The following is a 27,551-nucleotide window of genomic DNA, read 5'->3' on the forward strand; positions in this document are numbered from 1 at the left end:
TCAATACACAGGAATACTCACACCATATGCATACACAACTACAAATGCATGCATTTACACAAGTACTTATATACCCACAAATAAAAGAGACATACATTCAAAGCATAGAGCATTTACATTTGTATAATTCCAGAGCTGGCACAATGCACAAAACAGGCTTTCTATTGTAATAGTCTGTTCTTCTCCTGTCTAATTGGTTAGCTAGAGTTTAGTGAACACAGTGCTGTTAGTCTTGGTAACTTAAATAAGTTATCCAAGAAATGTCATTATAATTGCTGGTTTCATGAAATGGGGACTGAGGAAAATGGTTAGCAAAGCATATTGATGAATATACTAATGTGATTTGAGAACATAATCAAACAAATAATGATAATAATAATGAATGTCCCTTTGCAGACACTTGATATGCAAGAAATAGCAGCCAAATCAGAACCTCTTCTTTAATATAAGAAAAATAGCTTATGCAATAAATTCCTTTGTGTGGTAGATTTAATTCATCACCATGTTTAACACCACCACTTGGCCCTCAGGTGTTTTAGGAGAATACAATTGGTTATAAACATTCAGGTCATGTCAGCAGACCCAGTCTGATAGTGACCTTATCCTCTCAACAGTCTTGGCAGTTTTACAAAAAAGTAATAGCAGCTACCCTTATATGGACTGTTAAGTATAGCTAAGCCACAATGAATAGCACAACTACAAAAATATATACATGTGATTTATTTTGTTTAGAATTGTTTAGATTTCATCAGTGATTACGGGAAAAGACTGCATTCTTCTGCTGTGTGTGTTAAATTGCATTTGTTGAAAACACTCAATAAATCAATGTAGATTCTGTTGTTGTCATGTAGTCCCAGATCAGCTGTTCATTAGCAGAACTACAATCAAATATATATGGATCTCTGGTCAAAAGATCCTGTCTTTTCCAGTCATAATATAATCTAGCTTACATTATAGAATTAGTATTTTTTAAATCGGATGCAGGGACTTCCTTGGTAACTTATTGTCAACTCAGAATAATTCAGCTGTACTTTTCTATGTTCTGTTTTTTTTTTCTTTCTTGACTTCTTTTTACTCCAATAGAAATGTTGTAAAAATTTTGTTTTTTGGTTTTTAAGATCAAATGGGTTTCTCTGAAATTTACTTTTTCACATTCTTGCCTTACTACAATATAAGTGTGTTTATGCATGTGCATTTGTGTTTGCGTGTATATGTTTGTGTACTTGTGTGTGTGTGCAATTATGTCAGTATACATGTACTTACAGTCAGTATTTATTCTTGTCAGAATGCTTTCATACTGTTTAGTATGATTTTTAAGTTGCCTTACTTACAGAAATATCAGAAATTATGAATTGATTTACTAAACTTGAAATATTTTGAAAATAAAATAATATGATTCATATGAAAGAAGTAGGAGTCACCATATACTGAAATAGTTGTAAATTTAAAGTACTGCATAACGCCATTGCTTCAGACTTCATTACAACAATTTTTCTCTATTCCTTTTAAAAAATCATATCTAATACTAATCAGTTCTTAGCATATTACAATAAAGAAAGCAATATATTCCAGTGTTAGGTTCTGATCTACAAAATCAATAAAGCTTTGGATCAGAATAAGGTTATGATGTATCTATGCAAAAGTCAATTTACCTCAGTCTGTCTGGTTGACAAAAACAAGATCCAATTTCCAATTGCAATTTCACAGTTAAGTTGTTAGAAGCAGGAAGATTATTCAGCTGTTAAAACATCAGTTGTAATTAAAGCCTTCCTAAAGAGTAAGGGGCTGTGAATGTAAGCAGTCAAATGAAGTAATAAAGAAAAAAAAAGCAAGAAATTTTGCAAGAAATTTTTTAATCTCTTTCCCAGCTCTCCAGGAATTTGGAAAATGAAAAACAGGCTCTTTGTCTGCTTATAGAATCTAACTCTCTTCAAAATAGAAGGCAAAAAAGTTATTTATGATCTAAAAAGAGAAAACTTCATATGAAGTGTAGGATGGTAAGTAGCTAAAAATTGCATGAGCCTTTCTAGATTTAAATTTACCTTGCTATGTTTTGAGTTTCAAATGCAATCACAGTTAAACTTTACATTTCTTTTGATGATGTCAATAAAACAAGTACTAGCATTATCAGTGATATTTCTACTACAACAACAACTTCTGTATTTTAGTTGTAGATTCTCAAGGGCTTGTGTGACTAAACTATTTCACTCAGGAAATTATAATTGTAATCATTTTACTTTCACCAAAATCTATTCTATATCCTCTGTAAATATCAAGTGTTATTTCTTCCCAAAAGAATTTGTGCACAACAAATTGTCTCTAGGTTAGATTTATAGTTAACTCTTCTGTGAACTATTTGTTGAGCCAGTTACTTAAGGGTAAAATCTGTTTGAATTAAGTATTTAGATTTAGTCATTTTAGGGATACATTAGGGTGAGAATTTCCGACTGACACATTGTTTGACAAGCAGAGTATACTGCCGAAACATCTTTAGAACAAAACCACAATTTTAAAGGAATGAAATAGTGACTAGAAGCTGAGAGAATAAGAAAAGATAGTAGTTGTAAACAGAAGCTTGAATGCACTCTACCATAGATAAAAGACCAGAGAGTTGTGATTCAATGAATGCAGTGATTCAACTAATTGTGCTGTTTACAGTATTTTTGATGTGTTATGATAAGATGAGATAACTTTAATATAAACCAGGAAAGTATATGACTAAGAGTAAAACTTAGTGACTCTTGAACTCAGGACGGATGATTTCATTATGATGTATTAATTATATATCAGGGTTAGGATTCTTTTATTTGTTTCAGCCGCTTGACTGTGGCCATGTTGGAGTACTGTCTTGATGCATTTTAGTTGAACAAATCAATCCTAGGTCTTATTTTTTAAGTCTAGTACTCATTCTCTTGGTCTCTTTTGCTAAGTTACAGGATGTAAACACACCAACACCGGTTATCAAGTGGTGACAGGGTGACAAACACTGATACGAAGACATACACACATAGATATAGACATACATACATACACAAACACACACACACACACACACACACACATTAAACTGATTAAACTGTGTCAGGATGAATATCAATAAGAAAATACAAAGGCAAGTTAAAATTGGTTGGACTGCAATATTTATTTTTGTCACTAAAGTGAATACATCAACCGACACAACAAATAGAACTCTATCAAAGACTTTACATGGTTTCACAATGTTTCTCGAAGTTGAAGTTAAATGTTGTAAGAAACAGAAAACATCAAAGATTCCAGTTATAAACCTCTCCTTGCTGAAACGGAAAATTGGTAAAAACTGATCTCATATCAAAAATCAAAGCTTGCTCATAACTCATCTCCCTCTCAGATTAGTGAGAAAATCGTCCCTTAAATAGCTGATGTAGAGATGTTGGGCTACGCTGTCACATTAAGTGGTAGACAGTCCAAGTAAAGCTAAATGGACTGGACCATCATGTGACGAGCCAAAATGGGTATCTGAAAGTCAAGAGGCAAAATGTGAGCAGCTAAAGGTAAAGAGCGAACATGCTTCTGCTACACACACACACACACACACACACACACACACACGTGCATACACACACATGTACACACACACATACGCACACACATATGACAGGCATCTTTCAGTTTCTGTCTACCAAATCCACTCACAAAGCTTTGGCTGGCCTGAAGCTATAGCAGAAAACATCTTCTCAAGTGCTGGATCTCTTCCACTGACACTGCCTAAGTTCAACCCTGAGCATCTTATACCAGGACAGTGTGACAAAGAGGTAATGAGAAAAGTTGTCATGGAAAATTTTCAGGATATGTGACTAAGTAGTGGAATGCTTCCATTGTGATAGAGTGGACACTTGAAGGAGGGAAAAGACTGAGTGGAAAACCAAGGAAGACGTAGTGTGGCACAAGTGGAAGTAAGTGGAGAGCACGTGTGTGTGTGTGTGTGTGTGTGTGTGTGTGTGTGTAGCAGAAGCATGTTCGCTCTTTACCTTTAGCTGCTCACATTTTGCCTCTTGACTTTCAGATACCCATTTTGGCTCGTCACATGATGGTCCAGTCCATTTAGCTTTACTTGGACTGTCTACCACTTAATGTGACAGCGTAGCCCAACATCTCTACATCAGCTATTTAAGGGACGATTTTCTCACTAATCTGAGAGGGAGATGAGTTATGAGCAAGCTTTGATTTTTGATATGAGATCAGTTTTTACCAATTTTCCGTTTCAGCAAGGAGAGGTTTATAACTGGAATCTTTGATGTTTTCTGTTTCTTACAACATTTAACTTCAACTTCGAGAAACATTGTGAAACCATGTAAACATTATAAATGACACAAGATTCAGATCAATCTTGTGTCATCTAAAGTAAAACTTAAAAAAATACTGTTATTAACTCATACAACCAATGTTATATTTGTTGTTATTCTTTTAGCATTTAAAATATTTCTCAGGTTTCTGCATGGCAGAAGCTTTTTATTGGAAACAGACCATAGATCTTTGCTGTCAATTTCTGGGTCTAAAAAATGGCTACCAACTCATTCTTAAAGCCATCTGCAATATTGGGGTATAATATTACTAAATTATAATTTCAAAATGCAATACATTCCATGGAAAAAATCGGTCATGCGGACTGTCTTTTGAGATTAATTCCAAAAAATATGGAACCACTTGAAGAGACTGTTGTAGATGCACTGCAGGCAGAAAGTGAAATTAAAAGTGTTATGACGAACATTATCCAAGAACTACCAGTGACTGCACAGGGTATAATAATGAAAGCTGCAGGTGACGAGTATATTATGAAAATACAAGAAGCTTTAAAAAATAAACAGGAAAAAATTCAGATGCCAGTAGTTTTTCAATCTGCGATGATATTCTGATGTATGCCCAAAGAATGGTGGTTCCAACTACATTACAAAAAGGTGTATTGCAACAATTTCACAGAGGACATCTATCAGAATGGCAAGGATGAAGGCTCTGAAGCGGAGTTATGCCTATTAGCCATCTATGGATGGAGATATCAAAAACTTGGTGAGAATGTACTGAGGTTGCGCCTACGCAGCCAAAACCTCACCGGTAAAATACCAATCATGAGCAGGAATGGAGAACCCATGGTCTAGGTTACACATTGACTATGCTGGACCGATAAGACAACACTCGTCTATGGCAGGAAGCATTCTCTGTTGATCTGATATCTATTTGTAAAAACTGAGTAGGTGAGTTGAGGCATTATAGAACAGATCATTCTATAAACACAATGAAGTATCTGTAGGGAATTTGAACTCATTTCCTATGAGCAGGCAATTTAATATCTTAACAAATCAGCCATTATATCTTAATTGTAAAAATAACAATTATTGGAGCAAAATATCATCCCACCTACTGCAGGCATTGAAAGAGATTATAAAACAGTAAAACAGCAACAACAACAAAAACAACGTATTTTATATTAATTTCTAGTTGATGCAGTTTCCAGTGATATCATCAGGTTTTGGAGCAATTGCTCATTGTTGTGTTGAATATTTCTCTGAAAGTCAATGCCAGTTAATCATCTTCTATCCCCCTAATATTTGCCATAGAATTAGAAGAGTAATTATCAGAGTAATTATCAACTAGCTCCATTCTCAGTCACATACTGTGTTTCCTTCTCTTATCATTTGATTTAATTAAATTTCTTGATGGGATCACTGTAAACTGTTTCAATTAGAAATGATATTTTTTCACATTAATACTGCTCCACACATTACTGTTCATCTAATAAAATTTTTAATAAATTTCTTTCTCTTTTGTTTTCTATGACCAGTCACATTAAGACAAATAGATTTCCAGAACAGCAGTAACAATAACTCCATCAACAGCTTGAGCAGCACAATGAGATATAGTAACAACAACCATAGCAACAAGAACAAGAGCAATATGGTTTCTAACATTTGTATAAGACAGCAAATTTCCAAGGAAATTGGTTATTAATTTAATTGCCCCTACTCCTTGATACATATATATTTTATCAACCCAAGAATAATGAAAGACTAAGTCAGCCTAGCAGGATTTGATCTAAGAAAACAGTAAAATTAAACATTGCAGAGTATTTGTCCACTCTCAGCAAATCCTCTCATCCAGTACTACTGATTCTATCATCCTACATACTTCTTCTCTGCATTCTAATCTTGATAAAGTTGATTTTGTTTTTTTCATCTGGTGGGTAGGTTGGTGAAATAAATTAGTCCTGTCATTGATCCCTTTCAACTCTTAGATCTTCTAGTGCTGTCAGCACAATGGTCAATTAACCTTCTCCAAACATCCCAATTGCTTGCTCTCCACTTACTTCCACTTGTGCCACACTACGTCTTCCTTGGTTTTCCACTCAGTCTTTTCCCTCCTTCAAGTGTCCACTCTATCACAATGGAAGCATTCCACTACTTAGTCACATATCCTGAAAATTTTCCATGACAACTTTTCTCATTACCTCTTTGTCACACTGTCCTGGTATAAGATGCTCAGGGTTGAACTTAGGCAGTGTCAGTGGAAGAGATCCAGCACTTGAGAAACTTTCACTATCTTCTTCCAAGTTTCACAGATGTAGATGCCTGTTGGTATAACAATAGATGAGAGTAGCTGCAGCTTTATCTTCTCACTGATGGTCTTCAAATTCCATATTGGATGAAGGTGTTGGAATACTGACGTTGTTTTACCTATCCTGGTCTTGGCTTTAGCCTCTGCATCACCCTCACTGAATGTACAGCTTCTGAGATATGTAAACTTATCTGTGTACTTGATTTTGTCTTGTCCAAGATTGACAAGTTGTGCTTGGGTTGCACCAGTTAATATGGCTTTGGTCTTTTTAGTGCTAATTCACACACCTGTTTTACCACCAACTTGTGTGGGCATTCTGTCAAGGTCAACAGTGTACTTAATAATTCCAAGTCATCTGCGAAATCCAAATCCTTCTGTTTGCCCAGTCTCCACTGTATTCTAAAACTAGTACTATTATCACTTTCCATATGATGAAACAAATCCCTGTTAGGACAGAAGTAGTAACAAGATGCAACCCTGTCTCATTCCAGTAACAATTTCAAACATCTCAGTGTTTCCACTACTCATATTCATGCAATACAGTGAGTTCCTGTACAGAGACTTGAATATGTTGATAAATCTGCTCAGGACTCTTTAGATTCTCAAAATATTATGGAGTGTATCTCATTGAACAATGTTAAAAGCTTTCACTGACTTTAGTCAGTGAAATTGATAGGTAGGTATGCTTTTTGTTCTCTGCTTTGCTTGATTATATTCTACAACATGAAAATTTGTTCTGCACAGTCAACTATAAACCCACCAAAATCTGTGACCATGTGTCTTTGTTAGAAATCAATATTGAAAATAATTTTGTAGATTCCGTACACAGCTATAAACATTTGGTTTAGTGGTAACTATAGTTAATAAAGCCATAAACTCTTATTCTATAGGGCCCTGATGAAGGACAAATCTGATTTTGGCAAGATTGGACACCAAGTATCTACTAATTCTACTACCTACTGTCTTTCATGGTAATAATAATTTTTTCTGCTGAAGGTACAATAATGAGAATAACTAGTGATTTCCTCCATTTTGGCCACTGATGTAAATCTGTAGTAGATCAGCTTCCTTAGAAATTGAGCCCACATCTCTGCATGGATAGGGCATTTTATAATCAACAATAGCATATTTAGTAATAAATTTAGGGCAAGTTTTTGATGTGTCTAAGGAAAGTCATTATGCTAACTGCTTATGGATGGAGATACAATGTATTTCAATGTTTATTCCAACCAATAATCTTTTGTGATAGCTGCGATAAGTTGCTGGCAAATATCAAAGACTTACAGTTGTCTGTTGTATGTTGTGTGCCAAAATACAGATAGAACATTCCAGAATATTTTGTCATTCTTTTTTTTTTTGCTATATGTAGCTTTGATTTTAAACACTTTGCAGAAATCATCTAAAAATGTAGTCAGACATTCACCTGCAGTGGTGTGAAAAGACGATTCTCTCACCTTTGTCTTATAATTCACATTAATACTTTTTGTCACAGCTCACAAATATACATATTTACCATCTTTCCAGTTCTCTATCTTATATTCAAATGAAGCTGACATCAGAAATAACACTTGTATCATTATCTAACATATATGTTCATCTGAAATCAACCAGACTGCACCTTTTGCAGTGTGAATTTAACAGTTTTCTGATTGAGTAAAGTAATCAGAATGAATATTACATCCTATTGAAAATACAGTTATGTCATCTTATCCTTCAACAATCTTCTGAACCTTTTGTTGTATCTATGTTCTATTTTGTAACTCAAAATTTTTACCTCATTACATATCCATTCTTCTTGATTACATGGCTTGCTCAGCTAGATTTTGTTTGTTTAGTTAAAAAATTCTCATTTGATTCTAGCTATACATTTTCACAAACCTTTTACATGTGTGTGCATGCACACATGCACACACATGCACGCACGCACACGCACGCACACACACACATGCACACACACACACACACACACAAACATACACACACACATAAAATAAGTCAGTTAAAAGCCAAAATTTATGAGAAATACTAGTGACAAGATGTAAGATAAAAAGAAAACTAAAGTAGTAATTGAAGTGAAAATGAGGTGATTGCTAAAATTATTAGGTGTTAGAAAGAAATGATATGATAATAGAATGAAACAATTTCTCAAGTGCAGGCTCTTTCTAAATAACCAAAAGAAGCAAAAGGAAAAAACATTTGAAAAATTAGAAATAAAACATGGAAGTAATGCCATTCAAGATGCTAAAGTGACAGAGTTTTTAGCAAGGTATATGTGTGAACAATACTGAACATAATGTAAGAGTAGATTGAATTTTGAGGGCGAAAAGAAAAATAGTAAGAAAGCTTATCAACAAAAGACCTGAACATAATAATGGATATGCAATGAAAAACAAGCCAAAAAGCTTACCAGTTGGAGTTCATCAAACTAAGACATCTGAAGGTTACTGAATGAAACATCTGCAGTCAGTTGTTATGATTGAGAATAGCACAAATACTTGATGAAAGCCTTGGCTCTGATTTTATCTCTGTCTGATGAAGTAAAGGAACGACAGTGTTCATAATGAAAGACATAATCAAAAAAGATGTGAATTAAATAAACTACTTGTCTTCCAATGATATGCTCACTATTGATCAGTATAATCTCCAAAGAAATCTGTCAACAATTCAGTATGAAAGTAACTGCTGCCAGAACAGAATAGTTGAAAGCAAAGCAAATGAATCAACGATTAATTCCTCTCTGATAAAACAATACTCTAAAATTTTAAAAGAGAACAGACATGGTTAGTTAGGCCTAGACTGATTATAAAAGACTTTCAATATGACCTGGGATAATCTAATGTGTGTATATATTCAAAATAGCAGATAACATCAAATCATTTCTCTGAAGTAGCATGGACCTCTAACAGATGGAATTCATCTCAGGAAGAAACTATTTATAATTACTCTTAGCATTTTGACTTGTATTCCTAGAAAACTAAAAGCAGGATATAACTTAGGAAAAGGTGAACAAACCACAGCCACTGGGTATTTATGAATAATTTGAAATTATTCAGCAAGAATGAACAACTCAATATTTTGCTGAAAAGCATGTGGGAACGTCAATGAGAACCTATATATAGAATTCAGCATTAATGTGTATGGTATTCTGACCATGAAGAGGGACAAACTGTCTGAGAAGGAAGGAAATGAGTTCACTACTAGTGAGAATATAAATCAAATTGATAACAAATCTGGGAAGAGATAAATATTTAGGAGTTTTGGAGCAAACAAAAAAAATTGAAGGGCTTATTGTAAAATAAATACTCTCAGAGAGAGCCAAGAAAATTTTACAATCCTACCTTGCAGTAAAGATGTTATCTCAGCTCTCAATTCATGCACTGTTTCATCATCTGATATGATGCAACTATCATCAACTGGAACCCCCAAGAATCAAATAACATCAGTTAGAAAACTGGACGAGTTGCTGACAATATGCAATATGCATCAAAAATGTACCTTAAACTATCAACAACTTTTCTCAGCTTTCACTGTCTCGTCTTTAGTATATGAAATGTTGTTGGCATGTGAAACAGACTCTTTTAGGGGAAGCAAGTGTGATTTGTATAGAATTTGTCACCAGAATGTGATCTATGTAGACTTTATTGTTGAAATTTGAAATTTGTGACTTCATAGTTAGATTTTTAAACCATCAGTCTCATGATGATGAGACAATGAAAGTTAAGAAATGTTAACGGATTTTAGTTATTATTCCAACAAACTGCAAGAGAGTTATGTATAAATATAAAAATATCTATAATAAAAATAGATAATAAAGAAATCATAATTGTGTTTTCAACACACACACACACACACACACACACACACACACACACACACGCACACACACACACATACATTTATATATAAATACCCAATATGATAATTTTCAAATGAAAAATTAGTCAAAAATTCTAAAATAAAATTTAAAACAGAACAGTTTTGAAAAGTGTTTCTGTATATGTGTGCCCGCATATATATTTGTGTGTGTGTATGTGTATGTGTGTGTGTATGTGTATTTGTGTGTGTATGTGTATGTGTGTGTGTAGGTGTAGGTGTGTGTGTATATGTGTGTGTATGTGTGTGTGTATGTGTATGTGTGTGTGTGTGTTCTATCATTTTTTTTCTGCCCAATTCACAATTTTGAATTTATATTAGTGATTTAGTGCTTTCATGTTTAAGAGTATTAATTTTCGCCAAAATGTTATTCAAAATCTTTTTGTCTTCTCAAATGATATTTAGTTCTCTCATGAATATCATTTTATGAAATAGAATCAGCATAATAGTGCAAATTTTAATGAAGTTGCTTCTACTATGAAAGAAGAAACCGAAATGGCCACCTACAAATAGAGGTAGGATGAAATTAAAACTGACAACCTTCCAATATATTTTGACAGTGCTCTTTCTCTAAGGAATAAATTTATACAATTGAAAATGTAATGACTTAAAATTATTGCCAAACTTCACTTTGTTACAGTTTCTAATCTGTTTTGTTTTATATATGTTAATTAGAAGAAGGGGAGAGTTCATGTGTTTGCAGGCCTTACTAAACTGATGAGATTGATACAGGTGGTGTTTTGCTTGAATATTTCTCCCCTAATATCTGTAAGAAAATTATGGTAACCAAGGGAATTCCAGAGAGTTGCACTTTTAAATATAAAGTGGGAGGCAAGTCACTACTAATATTATTGCAGGTGAGGAGAGATGGATGGGCCTGGAGGAAAAGCATGTGTAATTGACTTCTTCAAGTTAGAAACGGTCATTCTTGTAGTAGTAGTAGTAGTATTAAAAGAGGCAGAGTGTTAAATAGAGGAAATTGCACACCTGTGAGCTGTTAATTGAATCAGATTTGTGAGTGGATCTTTTACAGAAAGCTGAAGGTATTTTTTTTAAGGATCTAGTCCAAGATATTTGAGTGTGTGGCAGTAGCACCATGTAAGCAATACTCCAGTATGAATTATAATTGAGCATTTTGAGCAAGACTGAAGTATTTATAGCCCTAAAAATGAAAGGGACATATCTTTGAAACTATAACATCATGTCAATCCCCAAGAATAGTCACGAGATTGTGAAATGTAGCATCTGCAGAGACTTTCATGAGTTTTTTTTCATAATCTTATATTTTTAACAAATGAGGATTTTGGTTTTGTGACTTCAGCTGAGAATGTAAAATATATCACACAAATATTATAAGAGCTCCTATCTTGAACTATGGTACTTCTCGTTCTGCACTAATTGGCTGAGGATATCCAGTTGGATTAACTTTAGCATTTAAGTGGAAAGTAACATTTTTAATCCAGTGAGCCCCACAAAATAATTAACTAAAATTACAATATTAATGAAAAAAATCATTTGTTTTAATGATTAATTCTGGTAAGAAAAGTAAGGAAGATATCTTAATTCTATGGTCTCTGCAGGCCTTACTTACATGCATAAACATTTTGGGGATCTTTCTGATTTAACGGGCAACACTTTTCATTAATGTTTTATGTAGTGTTTTTGGTACCGAAACACTTTCAAACTTCGTATACTTGTATATTTTGTGTTATAGAACAGATAAAAATGTTTGTATTCAAAGTTATTTCATGTAAAAAATTGTCGTATTTCGGTAATTTCAACCAATCACTGACATCTATTGAGGTGAAAACAATTACTGCCGTGGAATGTAAACAATGGTGTCATGGGATCTTTTCCCTTGAATAAAATTAGTGCCGTTGTTTGTCAACAACAACTATCAGTGGTATATATTTCGTTTGTCACTGTTATTTATGTTCAGGTTTTAGGGTTAGGGTTCAGGTTTTAGAGTTAGGGTTAGTTTTAGGATTACAGTTAGGGTTATGATTATTTTTGCCATAACCTCACTCATAACCTTGACCCTAACCCTAAAACTCTATAACTCATAACCATAAACCTAACCCTAACCCCAACCCTAACCCTAAAACTCTAACCCTAACTCTAAAACCCGAACCCGAACCCTAAAACCCTAAACCCTTACTAGGGAATAATGATATAATTAAACAGGGAATAACACTCTTGACACCGGCAAAAATTATTGTTTATAAAAAGAGCAGTAACTGTATTCAGCTGAATAGACATCAGTGATTGGTTGAAATTACAGAAATATGACAAATTTAACATGAAATAACTTGCAATATATAAATTTTTGTTAAGAAAGCTAAGACAAAAAGATGTTTTATATGACACATTCTACCAGTATCCCAAGTTTGAAAGTGTTTCATTAAGAAAACAAGTGTTGCCCGTCAAATCAGAAAGATCCCATTTTGGATGGTAATTTAACTTTTTGGCAAAAATTCACTTGTTAATGTATTATAACTATAACACTACAAATGCACTCTGCCTTTCAGTGTTTCTATTGACATCCAATCAAATTGTTACAGGTCAAATATTTGTTGGTCACTTCATTGTTATCAGTTCAACATGTGGTCAATTCATCATCAGCAACCAAACATAATGCCACCGGATTATGAAAAGGCACTTAAATTGGAAAATAAACTAGAGTTAAAGAATACAAACTTTTTATTTTTATAGACATGGAAAAAAAAAATATTGAAGTTGAGTGTTGAAAAATTTCCTTTTTATTGTTTTCAGTTTGTTTCTTTAAGTTACTAAGCACATCAACACAAAGAAATATGGGTAAAATGACACATATCTGTATATCTGTATATATATATAAAAGGCAGGATGTGTGTGTGTGTGTGTGTGTGAATGTAATTTGTGCACGTCCACAAATTAGCATGCATGTCGCTCCAATTTTAGGAGGACATTCATCATGACCCTAGCTGTATTTTCGTCAAATTATTTTCCTCCGAGGCACTAGCAAATAACGGTAAAAATAAATTTTCAACCATAACTTAACAATTTTCACGGCGGAGAAATCCACCATTGTTTGCAAACATGAGTTAAGTCCTGTTCTAGCGATGGGTAAGTTTTTGTTAAGACATTTGTTTTTTTTTTCCCATCGAAGAAAAAATGTTTTGTCAATATATGGGCAACACACACACACACACATATGTACGTACACCTATTGCATACATGTTCATGTGTGTGTGTGTGTAACTGAAGCTATTTACACATAAATACATAACAACCCGTCTATCTCCTTTTGTCTGTCAATCACACTAAAAAGACGAAATAAAAAACTGTTATCTATCACTCTCTTTCTCTTCACACACACTAACAAAACAACTTCTCATACACACTACACTTTCTGTGTTGCACACCCCATCAAACACGCACACACACATGCACACGCATACACACACACACACACGAACATGTATGCATACAAAAAGCATGTATGCAATAGGTGTACGTACGTGTGTTTATGTGTATGTGTATATATATATACTTAAGACTTAGTTGTGATCTGAACATAACCGCTTCTGACACAGAGGATTGGGAGCCCTTTTGGGTGTTCTATTTTCGTTGCTGGAAGGGTCCCCAGCCCATGAGCAAAGGGAGGGGTAGATGATGGGGGTAGTGTTTTCAAAAGGGCTGGCATGTGCAACCTGATCACCTCTGCTGATCAAACTCCCAACCTATGTGTTACCGTCACGACACTGCTTCTGCAGAACTGGGTTGGGTGTGAAAACCAACTTTAAAGTATAGATTTTTTGAATCAGCAATGTTGTGTTCGGTTAAGTCCTATTTGGGGTGAAAAATCAATAAACTGATTCCTTATGGGGTTCTCCATTTAATCAGGATAAAATTTAAATCGATAAACAGATTCCTTATAGGATTTCCAAATAAAATTGGCTACACCCCATTTTCAACCATAACTTTTACCAATTTTGATGTATTTTGTTCAAACTTGATGCCAGCATTACTTAGGACTCATTGGATCTTTGAATACTTTAAGTTCTCCAAAAACAGAAAAAAAAAAAACAATCGATGAGTGGAAAAACTCAATAAACTGATTCCTTATGGGATTTCCCAATCAAATTGTCTGTAACTCATTTTCAGCCAAAAGTTTACCAATTTCAATGGATTTCACTCAAATTTGACATTGATGTTAGTTTGGTTTGAAATAAAGAGCTTGATTAGCTTAATAACCCTAACTTAATCCCAGGCAAAGCCAGGCTATACTGCTAGTAGAATATAAATGATGAAATAATTAATACTTATGAATTAATATACGAAAGAAAAATAACTTTGTCTAAAATTTAATTTGCTTAAAATAATGTATTTAAACATTTATTAAGAGCACAAAAGTGACTGATAAAATCTAAAGTTAACAAAGAAAATACATTGAAATTTTAAAATTTCAGATTATGAGCAGCTACTTTTGAGAAGTTAATTTTTAATTCAGAATCGTCTATCACATTTCTAATGCACTCATTCATATCTCAGCATGTCTTCTTTTGGATGGTTTCTTCTTGGATGAATTATTATTATTATTTAGGACTTGTTTGGATTCATTACAATCTATGTATTCTTCATAGCAAAATTAAGTGTCTTTAGATATATGAAATATTCTCATTGTAACTATTCTTATTTCTCCAAAACCAAAGTCTTCAATCTTTTACATTACATATTAAACATAACCAGCTCAAAATACACTTATAACCAGCCGCAGCAATGATATAATACCTGCAAGACTTCTTGAGTGAAGAAAAAATTGGTATTACTTTTAATGCACATAGTTTAAACTAAAACCAAAACAAATGTTACAAACTGATACCTGAATAACAGAGTGAAATAACAATTATTCTAACTGGGATGCTAATAACAAATTGGTTTGGTGCTGTCTCTTTTACCTCTTCTGTTAATGGCTTTTACACCTGTAAATTTACAAGGCTTGTTTTACTCTAAGGAGTTCCAATCATTACTTTGAAACTTGTTGCCTTAAGTTTTAAAAATGTGATCCTTATTTTTTTTAGGATAGTTAAAAGTGTTTCACAGGAATATCTGATTTAGTTCATGAGATTAGATACATTATGGGTATCTTGTGTTAGATACAGTATCGATAGTTTGGGAAAGAACTGGCTGTCTCACTAGATTGGTCAAGTAAATGTAGAGAAATACCTTCATGGGCTTAGTGGATAAGTATACTGAATAAAAATTGGAGATTTCTAGATCAGAGTTAGACTGATAAATAAAATACATCTGCCAGAGTACATTTCATTTGATATGATCTAATGTAAAAGGAAAAAAAAAACAGTTTAAAAATATGAAAGAGATTAACCACTTATAACTGCCACAGATAATCCAGGAAGTATTGCATTTAGTAAATTCTTCAAGACACTGTAATTATGTGTTGGTGTTGAATTTTGAAATATATGAAACAGAGAATGCATGGTAAATACAATTCCTTATAAGCATTGTATAACTGATTAAGTTAGTTAATCCTTTATGTATGATAAGGGAATTTGAGAAAGTTAATAAACCAGGTTTCAGCAGCTTTAGGCAAATAAAAAGAAATTTTCCCTGCACAAGATAGGATGTTAGTTTAACAGAGGTAATGTTGCACTAAAAGTCTGAGATATATACATGTAAATGTCACAATATTGACCAGATTATTGAATGTTGTTATACACTAGTGGTCGCAATACACATTGAATGGTTTTAGCTTTCAAATGATGCCACCCTACTGGCTTGGTGGGTTGGCCAATATATATATGTGTGTGTGAGTGAGTGAGTGAGTGAGTGAGTGTGTGTGTGTGCATGTGTGTGTGTGTGTGCGTGTGTGTGTGTGTGTGTGTGTGCGCGTGTGTGTGTGTGTGTGTGTGTGCGTGCGCGTGTGTGTGTGTGTGCATGTAATCACCCACTAGAGAAATTAAATTGGACTATTAAGGGAGTCTTCTATGCAGGTGCTTGGCCTACTAACAAAATCACATTGAAGCTATACCCCATTACCTTAAGAAAAGGTAAATTGACACTAAATACTGCACATTTAATAGCCATATTACCCTGCTATTTAGAAGGGATGATATATGGTTAGCCCTCTTGCAACGCCCAGATCGATTGATTGGCCCAAGTGATTCAAGCTGAAAGGACTTTGAGGCTGGTTCATTGGCCTGATGAAACAAATGTTTTGAAGTGTAATAGCCAATCAGAGATTGTTTTTTAGTAGATATAATATAAAACTATATAATATATGTAGTTTTTACATACTAATAAAAGAGTTTTAAGCACTTTATCCTTTGCTTTCTACATGCACCCATCAATTTCAATCTCAACAAAAAAAAAAAAAGCATTTTGATCTTTTTGGTCACATTAGGCCAAAATACCATGTGTCTCAAAAGGGTTAATGTCATTCTTATATTCAATATTTCTGAATGAAAGATGAAATGGCTTTGACTTGTTTATATCAATCATAAGTCTACACTGTCAGAGTTGCCTGGATCAAACAACAACATCAATTGCTATTTTTGTTATTCACTTCATTATTGAACTTGGATTGTTCAAGAAACATATTTCTATATATTGAATATAACTGTGTATTCATTGTTTTTTATTCTTCATTATATTGAAATTCATGTACTGAATAATGTTCGTTGTATCCATGGCCATGATAACCTCTTACAGAGTGCAGAACAAAAAAAAAAAAAAAATCCTGTGACAAAATGTACTCTTCAAGGAAGTTTACATTTACTTGTAGAAGAAACTGTAAGTTGGATTTTTAATGAGTTTCCTCATTAGTGAATAATGAAAAAGCTGCAAGATAAATCAAGCAAGTTTATAAAGTAAATCAATGTAATAGGATAGTTAATTTGAAGACAATGAAAATGTTGGTTGCATGCTTAATAAATGTCACGAAAACAAAATCTATGTCAGAGTGGAGTCAAATAAATGATTATAAATATTTGCCAGGATGTCTAAGAGATGCTAGCAAAGATTACTAATATGTTGAATATAATCTAGAAGTATTTCTGTTTTGGTATTAAAAGAAAACATGCAATAGAAAGAAGATGTGAAATAATTTAGGTGTTAAGCATTTTGTTGTTTAGAGTAGGAGTGTAACATTTTATATTTTAAGTATTCTTTTGTCTGGCTATTTAATACAAATATAAGCATTGATATTTCCTGCATTCACTGCAATAAGGATCATTGAGACCAAATCTCATTAATATTGATTTAATTTTAATTACTCGTAATCAATTTTATATTGAAGCAATAAAGTAGGTGTACCATTGATAAACAAGAATCCTTTTGAATGGTGGGACTGCCTTCCTCCTCCCCACACTCTAACTGCAAGTATTAATTAACAAACAAACACACAAAACCTGTTGCATTCATTTTTCATTTATTTATTAACAGTACTTGTCTCCTATGAAATGTTGCACGATCTCAATCTGGTCTCAGATATTATTGCAAATTTTTCACACTTCATTCGTAGCCAGTATTATTAAGACGTAAATGCAAAGTAAATTTAATATACTTTGTATGCGTGTGTGTGTGTGTGTGTGTGCATGTGTGATCTTTAATATCTAAATGACACTTGCATGAGATAATTGCTTTAGTTTCAACATTATCTCAGATCAACTCACTTAGCAAACAAGTACAACTCCAAAACAAAGAAATAAGGAAATGTGAAATGAATCTTCTAACAATATGTCTATAATAGTAAAACAGACTGAGTAAACTGTAACTCTAAGAACACTGTGAAAGTAATTATACTTAAAATGCATCAAACAGTAAATAGCTGTATTTGATAAACCTAAACTGAAATCAATGCTGAAATAAAATGATAGGCCTGGATGATAGATTACTGAAGATCAATGACTACATTTGTGAAACAAAAACACACACACACAGGCACGCATGCACACTCGCATGCACACATGCACACATGCACACACACATGCACACATCCATCCATCCATCCATCCATCCATCAATCTATCTATTTATCTATCTATCTATCTATCTATCTATCTATCTATCTATCTATCTATCTATCTATCTATCTATCTATGTGAATACACCCACACACATATTTGTATAGAAATGATCATGTTAAAACTGAAATTTAATTCGTTATAAAACCTTATTTTGTGCATTTAGTAGTCACAAAATATATCTAGCACACAAGATATAAAAGTAGAGTCATGTGATCAACAACACAATTACCTCTTCTTGAACTGTTACTGCTGTCATGACAGCAGTGCAATTTGATGTTTTGTCATTGTGGTAAACAACTATAAATCATATGGTATCAATCTCAATAAGTAAAGCTCCATTGTACATTATCAGATGTTTAGAAAAACAAGATTTCTGAAAGAGGAACAGTTAGTTATTTAGAATTCTACAGACAACAAGTTACCACACCTAAAAAAACTTTAGTCAGATAGTCAAATGCAATCATTTAGTCACTAGTTATGTTGCTTTATTAAATTTGTTTTGATCCAAAGTCTTAGCATTGCAAGACTATTTCTATAGATATGTAACAAGGGAGGGTTTGTATTATGTTCTGGAACTAAATTCATTAATTATATTAATAAGGAAGTTGTTCATGTAATACAATTAAAGGAAACAATAAGATGAAATGAGATTTATGACATGTACATAAAGTATTTATTAGAAATTCAACATTTGGATTAATTTTTACACATCACATACATATTCATGCTTCTGTGGTGTGTTTTCTTCTTCTTCAATCATTCAACGTTGAATGTGTAGCTGTAAAAATAGCTATGAAGAGAGAGAATGCTAATTTGAATCGGATCATGTTGAAGGTGGTGAGATTGGAGAATGTCATGGTGGTTGCGATGCTCTACCCAAATTGGCAGCAAATTTGACTGCATTAATAGGCTGTGTTTATGGAAAGTCTAAACAAGCCACCAAACTATCATGCAAACAACAAACTTTCATTGGATAACAATTGGGTTTGTGCACATGATTGAATTGTGATTTTTATATGGAAGTGTTATGTATGAAATTTATTGACTACAAGGTACTAAATACCTCAACTGCCCTTGTGTATATGCACTTATGTTTTGGGTGGAAGGTTAAAAGTATTGTTGAAGTGTTATATAATATCAGTTGCATTTGTATTTGTTTCAGCTTTTTACATTATGAATTCAAATCCCATGGCAGGCAAAGTTGTTTTGCCTTCCATCCTTCCAATGTTGATGAGATAGAATAGTAGTAAAGGACAGAATACGATATAATCAACTGTTCCCTTACCCAAAATTCGAGGTATTGTGCCTCCGTTAAAAATCACTATTATTTAGTCATAGAAAAAGCAAGATCTATGACTTTGGATGCCTTCTCAGATTGGTGAAATTAATGTGGTTGATGAGGACTGAGCTATTGTGATTCTGCTTCTGCATCTGTAGGAAAAAACATGGGTAGTTGGAGAATTCCATATATATGTAGTTCTGAGAAGGAAAGATTAAAGACAGTATTTAGTGAAAGGTTTGAAAAACTAGGAATAATAAGGTAAGAAATTAGTCCATAAGGTAGCTGAGGTGGAAGCAAATCCAGCTTTTTTATTCAGAAAATCAAAAGTAATGGTTTCGTAGAAACTTCTTGATCTATATATGTCTGACTCAACATGGACTGCTTAACAAATTAGGTCAGTGCTTATATTCTGTTCTGTTAGTATTAAGCAGATAAGAGATGCATGTCCCCAAGGCTAGAATGCTGGTCTATTGCATGGATGTTCCCATGAAAGGAATTAAACTTAGTACAACAAAGTCACTACTGGGATATACCTTGACATTTAAAAGCATACCTCAGTGTACCCCATTCCAAGAAAGGCAATCTCTATGACCCAACCAACTATTTTTCCATTTCTCTCATTTCTAACATTTCAAAGGTAATGGAGACATCAATTAACAATGACATTCTCCAACACTTTGAATCTCTCTCCTTGCTCAGTGAACACCTGTATGGCTTCCACATAACCTTGGGTACTTGTGACACTCTCTCTGTTTCTCTTTCTCTCTCTCTCTCTCTCTCTCTCTCACACACACACACACACACATGTTTCACCTGTGGGATGTTTCTTTTGAAAATTTGGTGAAAGTAATGTTGTTACACTAAAACATCAGCAATTTCTTTGATTTTCTCTGATATGCAAACCTCCTGTCAAACTTCTCACCTGTGGGATTCACCTATTTCATATCTCTTGGATTAGTAGCTTCTTATATGATCAAAACATCGTAGTATGTATTAATGGAGATCTTTCTGCTCCACTCTCAATCAACTTTGGTGTTTCCCAAGTTCAGTTTTGTACCCCACTCTGCTGTCTATACATGAACGACCTATTTGTAGCCATATCTAGCAATGCCCAATCTTATGCAGGCAGCACAGCCCCTTCATTCCTTCGTAATTTTCCCTAACCATATGCCATTTGCATACAGTCTCCACACTAGATGCTAAGCCTGCACCAATGCTACAGACAGAGGAATTCAGAGAATCCTTCAGAGGGTCCATGTCAGCTTTGTTGCTTTAACATTGGAAAATACTCAAATATTACTCATTTCAAGAAAATCAATCATTCCAATTGCTGGATCTCCCTGTCACCAAGGATTTGTTCTGGTAAAAGCACATCCTTAGAAAAGCCAGGATTGTATGCCAAAGACTGGCTTTTCTCATCAGAGTCATAAAATATTTCAGCCCTCAACAGCTGCTGACATTCTATAGGGATCAAGTGATGCCTAGAATAGAGTACTGCTTTCACATCTAAGACAGTGCTGCTACTATGCACACCAATATTCTGGGCTATATTTAGAGGAGAGGAGTCCTTTGACACTAATAGACAGGCCTCCTCTCTATCTCTCTCTCTCTCTTATCTCACTACTATAATATAATGGCCTTTGTTCTTTGGAACTGATTGGTCTTAGTTTCTCACTAGTCAGTTATCTCTGACTCACAGCCCTTTTTACCTCACACCATGATTGCTGTGTTCAACTCTCTTGACTCTACGCTAATCAATGTACTGTCTCCTTTATTTCCAGAACTTTGACCCTCTGGCATTTTCTCTCTATTCATCTTTTCTGCAATCATTGATTTGTTTAGACAGAACAATATCACCAAGCCCACTGGTTTTGGAGGGCCTATAAAGATCCTTCTAGACTCAACAACCTCTTGGCTGGTTTTACAATACCATTTAAGCTGAGCTTTATAGATATATATCTCCATGCATCTATCTGGTTGACTGCAAAGATTCACTGAACATCATGCCATAGATGTAGTTTCCTTTCTGTTTTCTGTACTACAATAAAACACTGAAGGGTATTTCATGTATACTTAATTATATGGAAAATGTCAAGCCTATGAAGTGTTGATAGTACACAAATGCATATCATAGGAGCTTCTTGGCTTTATAATTACAGTGAGAGCTGTTCTGAAATATTTGTTTTAGAATTTTTGGATCTTTTTTAAAACGGGGGCCACATTTTTCATTAATGTTTTACGTAGTGTTTTTTGTACTGAAAGACTTTCAAACTTCGTATACTTATCTATTTTGTGTTATAGAACAGAAAAATATTTTTGTATTCGAATTTATTTCATGTAAAAAATTGTCTTATTTCGATAATCTCAACCAATCACTGACAAGTATTCAGTTGTTTACATTTACTCCTTTGGCTGATTAATCCATAGCTTTGTTTTATTTGCTTTTTTCATTTTAAATTTGCTTTTTTCATTTTCTTTTTTTTTTCTTCGTTTTATTTGCTTTTTTCTTTTTAAATTTGCTGTTTTACCCTAACCCTAACCCTAACCCTATCACCGATAGAATTGTTTCAGAATCGTTTGTTTATGTAGTCGGCACTTAATGTATATTGGCTGAATGGACGTCAGTGATTGGTTGAAATTACAGAAATACGACAACTTTAACATGGAATAACTTAGGAATTTCTTTTTTTTTTAAAGAAGACTAAGAGAAAAAGATGTTTTATATGACACATTCTACCAGTGTTCCAAGTTTCAAAGTGTTTCGTTAATGAAAAATGTGGCCCCCGTTTTAAAAAAGATCCGAATTTTTTTCTTAATTTGATTCATAGTAAATACAGAATGTTTGTTTGTAGCATGTAGAACATAAGTAAGTAAGGTTAAAAGATATTATAAGGGAGTCTGCTAACATTAAAAAGTGATATTAGAATATTTTACTAACAAATTTGTTTTATATCATGACTTGTTAATTTGTTACCTGATGACCGATATCAAGTTATTTTGAATTTATGCAAATAAGTAAATGGAAAAAAATAATAAAAGGGCCCTTGCAAAAATAATATCAATTATGTGGTTGAATTTACAGAATCATTAGAAAATCAGGCAAAATACCTTGTAATGGGGTCCTTTGCTCTTCATAATCTGGGGGCCATAAAATAAAGGCCTCCAGCTTCATGCCTGCTTTACAAACACTTATTGTTTCTAGAAGAAATTGTAACTCCATTTGGTATCTATGTAAAGCTAAGCAAAATATCTTATGTACAAATCACCATGCTGATGATGATATGAGTGTCCTAATAGATCAAGCAAATGTGACCTCACAAATCACTTTCAGCTATGGCTAAAAGACAAGAGTAAACTGTGTTTTTAATTCTTAAGACTAGCTGGTGTTCAATCATTCTTTTTGCCTCTTCAGTCTTTGTAAATTTTATCTAAATTTTCATACTATGTGTTTTGTTTTAATCTTTTCATCATTTCCTCTTAATTATGAGTATTTAAGGTATTTTTTTTATGACAGCTATAATTTAGTTCAGTTTGTCTAGATTCTGTTAAATAACTTAAAGAAGCCATTAGTGTAGCACAGTGAATGTAATGTATCTATCATGACACAATGAATATTCTGATTGATTCTGATGCAGGATGTTGGTTAGTTGAGGCAATTGACAGTGCTTACTTTATTTCTCACCCTTAAAAGAAAAAAGAAAATAAAGAAAAACAGCTGATGCAGTTCGCTGACAAAAATTAATTGATGTTATTGCCAGCACTTTATTGAAAGTAAATCAAGAGACACAGATTTGATTAAAGAAGAAACAAATCTTTGAAAATATTTCTGTGCTTTAACTGTAAGTGATTCAAAAAGGATTCATAAGAAATGAATAATTCATGTTTTTGAAACAATGACTTAATTTGACCAGGCATAATTCCTTGATAGGATGTTTTAGTGTGTTGAACGAACCATCAGTTTTCTAATGGTAATTATTGATTAATAAATGTTGAATAATGAGAACTTTGTTAAAAACATATATTATGTAAGTATTTACTATATAACACTTAAAAAAAAAAACATCTACCAATTGCGTAAGCATTTTGTGGGTGGATTACAATATGAAAAACTTGAAACATAGAAGTCAAACCAGTATTTGTTATATCGTTCAAGTAAAAATGCAATAAGGTTGATCCTAGATTCCTGCTAAGGAGCCTGAGTCTTAGAACATGTATTAAACATCATTCTTGTATTTCTAACTGTTTTGACTTGGCAGAAAACCTAGTATTTTGAAGTTAAGAGAATGGAAAATTATGATTTTATTACTTTTTCATGATTTGAGTTGATGCAGGTAAAATGAAAAAACTTCAGCTAATGACTTGAAACTAGGTAATAGTTTCAGCTTGTCAAAGTAATTTGCTTTGTCTATATCACTTTCTATATTCAGATATCTGATAGCATTATTTCAAAATAATCATTGTACTATCCTAAAAACAGATTATTTTATTTTATGAAGAACGATTATACTTCTACATAACCATTTTACAACACAGTTCAACAACTAAATACTGCCTATTGGTGAAAATGAGGATGATTGTCTATGTGCTTAGAGTTTATGAGGGCTAGCATGAGGTCTTATTTTTCCCTGTCATTAATATGGATCATTTGCTCAAGCTAAGATTTTCCTCTTTTCACTATTTAATAGATTTTTTTCTTTTTCAGGTAAGACTAAATATTTGCTTAACGTAATGCATATTATGAAAGCACATCCAGCTCAAGTTCAGTATTCATTGAAATTAATGTTTTTTCTTTTATCATTTGCATTAATCATCAGTGTGAAGCATAGCATGAAAGTTCAAACCTTGTGAAAATTAAATATTCTTTTCCATATTGTTTTTTCTTTCTTTCTCTATTATCTGCAGAAGTATATTTCAATATCTTTATGTCACTGGTATAGTTCATGGAAAATTAATGAATTTAAATCATAGTTATGCATAAATATTAATGTATAATTAAAATTATTAAAGTAGTGTTACAATCATGGATAGTTTATATTCCTCAAGCTGGACACATAGCAAAATTGAAATGATTCTCAATGGAGAATATTCATTCAGTTTGGTGCAATTTTGACTGGCTAAATCAAAACTAAACAAAAACTATCAATACATTAATAATGCATTTTACATAAGGAGATCAAAGGAAACCTTCTGTTAAATATTTTCAGTAAATTAAAGGGGAAATGAACATGAAACAAAGTTCAGGAAAAAGCCATTCCTTGATGTCAAGTCAATAAACAATGCAAACAGTTCTGTAATTCACTCACACTTATCACTGATATTACCCTTCAAACAAAACAAGAAATTTAAAAGACTGCCTTTCATCATATCTTCATTACACACTTTGAAGGATACAAGATTCTTGTGACATCAGTTTCTGTTACATGATTGGAAGACTGTAGTTGAATGCAGTACTGCAAATTAACAAAACATTCAAATTTGCAATGCTAGTGGAATATTTCATTTATGCTGCATACAAATAAATGGGGGTTCATTGAGAGTAAATTACCTTGACTAAAGTCATAGTACAACATTGATGGCAGAATAAGAAGAGGTAACCCTTTAGCTGATTGTTCAATAATCTATCAGCTCAGTTGAAATTACCCTGTAAATGATTAAAGATGAAATGACCAACGAAGTTGAGATATGCATTTTATTGAAATTTTATTTCAAAGTCGTTTGATGTCAAATCAATGTACATTGGTGGCAGCTATCTACAATGTGACACTTAAATTCTTTCTTCTTAGCCAAACGAGACACTTTTAATGCTTGCCATAACTAAAAAGAAAATTAGAAGATAAATTTCTAAAATTTCTTACGTCTCAGTAGGAATTAAAGAATTGTAAGGAATTACAGAAATGTGAAGAATTATATATCATTTGCCTTTCTGGATAATGCTTTACAGAAATAATTGAAACATTAGATTCAGTTTTAAATTTTCTTAATGAAAAGTGGTATCTGGTTTTTATTGCTTAATTCCTGGGAATTTCATCATATTGTAGATAGGAACAACATAATAAAATGTAATGCTTCCAGTAATCTCAAGGCGTTCTTAAAATCTGACATTTAGCTCAAGTTTCATGGTATTAAGTGGACAAGATATAAATTTCCCATCTACACAGAAAGTCAGTCTTTTGCAGATATCACTCCCAGACAATCTGATAATTATTCCTAACAGCTAAACAAACTGTGGTAATATACAATTAGGGGACTGCATGGAACACAAGCAAAACATCTGCAGCTGATTTCAATTAAAAACTTAAAGCTGGTAATGCTATACCATATCCATTCTCAAGTGAGTTAGTTTGCAGCTGTATTAAAGCACATAAACTAGAGTTTCCATTCCAGTTAAGTCTAAAATGTTCAATCAATAAACAAAATAATTGTTAATAGAAAGTTTTTGTCACATCTAGAGTAGTAAGTAAGGGAAATAAATTAAAAAGAAATGCTGTCTGTAATGAATGCCAAATGAAAAAGAAAGTTAATGGTAAAATACAGTGGATAATTTTGACATTCTGTCAACAATATTAGGGTAACATGTTCTATAAATGTTTTTAATATTTTTGCTGCTTCTTTTTCAAATCTCTCCTTCTTGAGTTGTTAACATCTTTCCAGTATGTTGTTCCTCTAAACAGCAAGTCACTTTTATCTGTCTGTCTATATTTGCATATATATTGATTAGTTCTCCAAACATATCGAGAACACTTTAAATTTACAATGTACAATGAATCTCTGAGAGATATAAAGCAGAAGAGAACTAGAAAGGGGACACTCATACACAAACACATACACGTAATGATAAACATGCATACACCTAAAGACAAATATACACACATGCACACACACACACACACACACACACACGCACACACGCACACACACACACACACACACACACACACACACACACACATGCAAACATGAAACAAATTAAAGAAAACATGTAAGATATCAAAAGAAGAATGAAGTAAGTAAAAAAGAAAAATTTTTCCACAGACTGTTGCAAATAACTTGAAGGATTTTGCCATGAGGAGTTGTATTATATTCATATGGCTAACGTGTCTTTCATTCTATTATTACCATGTACACAGTGTGTTGCCTATGTGTACATATCTTATAGATGAACTTTATATGTTTTTGTTCTCCACAACCATCCTTCCTTTTTGTAACATTGGAAAATATAAATGTCTGATAACGTGATAGCTAAACTGAAGTCTGATTGATTAACATAATATTTGCATAAAACTAGTTTTCTTGCCACATTTCTCTCCGTCTTTGCCTTTATCTGTGTACATGTGTGCATGCCTATGTGTGTAATTCTATGTCTCACTATATACGTGTGTGTGTGTCTGTCTGCATGCACATATGTGACAGATAGAGAGTTTACATTTGTATATATGAATATATGTATGTAAGTGTGTATTTTTATGTGTATCACTTTCTTTGCAATATTTATTTTCACTTTATCCACTTAACATCACTGATATCCACCTGGATTAATATTGACACTGATGCCAGTGTCAAACTATGATATAGATCTCATTCTAAAGTTCCTCAAATACAAATAAAGACAAGCACATAAAGAACACATATGCATACAACTATATGTGGGTGTTGGTACATTGGTCTAAAACACTTTCTAATGACATTATAGTCTAAAACAGTGGTTGCCAAAGGGGGTCCGAGAGACCCCTTAGGGGTCGGTGAGCAATTACATGAGGTTGATGATAGCCATGGGGGTCAGCATG

This window comes from Octopus bimaculoides, chromosome 18, assembly GCF_046866305.1.
Source record: "Octopus bimaculoides isolate indiv1 chromosome 18, ASM4686630v1, whole genome shotgun sequence".
In the NCBI taxonomy this organism is placed as follows: domain Eukaryota; kingdom Metazoa; phylum Mollusca; class Cephalopoda; order Octopoda; family Octopodidae; genus Octopus; species Octopus bimaculoides.